The sequence below is a fragment of the Cucumis melo genome, unplaced genomic scaffold, assembly GCF_025177605.1.
Source record: "Cucumis melo cultivar AY unplaced genomic scaffold, USDA_Cmelo_AY_1.0 utg002089l, whole genome shotgun sequence".
Lineage (NCBI taxonomy): Eukaryota > Viridiplantae > Streptophyta > Magnoliopsida > Cucurbitales > Cucurbitaceae > Cucumis > Cucumis melo.
In genome coordinates, this window is record NW_026124920.1 from 1,217 (window position 1) to 2,414 (window position 1,198).

Genomic DNA, 1,198 nt, shown 5'->3' on the forward strand with positions numbered 1-1,198 from the left:
TCAAAGGAAAAAAGTAAGAATAAGAAAATGAGAGTGATCCAGATTTATCATAGCTATAGAATAATTTCAATATTGGATTCAACTTAAAGCTTCAGACTGTATGTACAACTTATCTGATCTTATAACTAGTTAGAATCTTTTTTTTTTTTTTTCTAGTAAATCATGAATTTGTCTCGGACAGTATTAAAAATATTATCGAAAGCTTACAGCAGCTTGCCAAACAAAAGCTAATAGAAAAAAAGAATAGAGGTATTACTGGCATAACATCTACTATTGGATTCAAAAAAGCGTAGGCCTCGGGCAATTTGGCGACGAAAAAACTACTTGAATAAAGGAAAGAATTAAGACAGATACCGATGAAACTTAAGATATTAAGCATAACAATTTTTTTTTCTTTGTTCTTGAAGATAATTGTATTTCTTTTGATTTGATTGAGTTATTAATCCCCTATTATTGCTATGATATAAGGGATAAGGGAAAAATTAATAACATAAAGTAGGTCAAAAAACCTTTCTTTGATTTGAACTCAGCCAATCAAAAATCCTTCAATTCTCAAATAAAACGAGAATAGAAGAAAATCCTACTTTCATACAATATCTTAATGGAATTATATGTAATGATCAATAAATTGAGTTTAATTGGATCTATAAACGTATCAAAATCTGAGCAACAATCTAATTTATTCTATAAATATTTGTACTGGAATTGACGACTAAGCACTACCAATATTAGTGTTTATTAGTGTTGAATATAAATGGGGCGTGGCCAAGTGGTAAGGCAACGGGTTTTGGTCCCGCTATTCGGAGGTTTCGAATCCTTCCGTCCCAGAGTATGCGTATTATTATTATATATAATAATAGTATATTATAAGATATATGGAAAAATATTCGATATCAGACTATAGATTGCCGTTTTAAAACAACCTTATGCTTAAGAGTCTAAATATAGATCGAATGTGATTGTTTCTTTATTATTTTCTTATAATGATGCATTTCAGAAATGCGAAAGCCTCTATTATTCTCTATCTCTTAAATGGTTTGTGAAACCCGAGTATTTTTTTTTCTGTGGATTTCTGAATTATAAACACGAAGGTCTTGTGTTTTTGGCACTAATGGAATTGAATTAATGGTCTTAAGAAACTTAAGACCTATTTAGGGTTTAGGGTACTAAATTTTAGAGTCAAATAAAAAAAAATAGG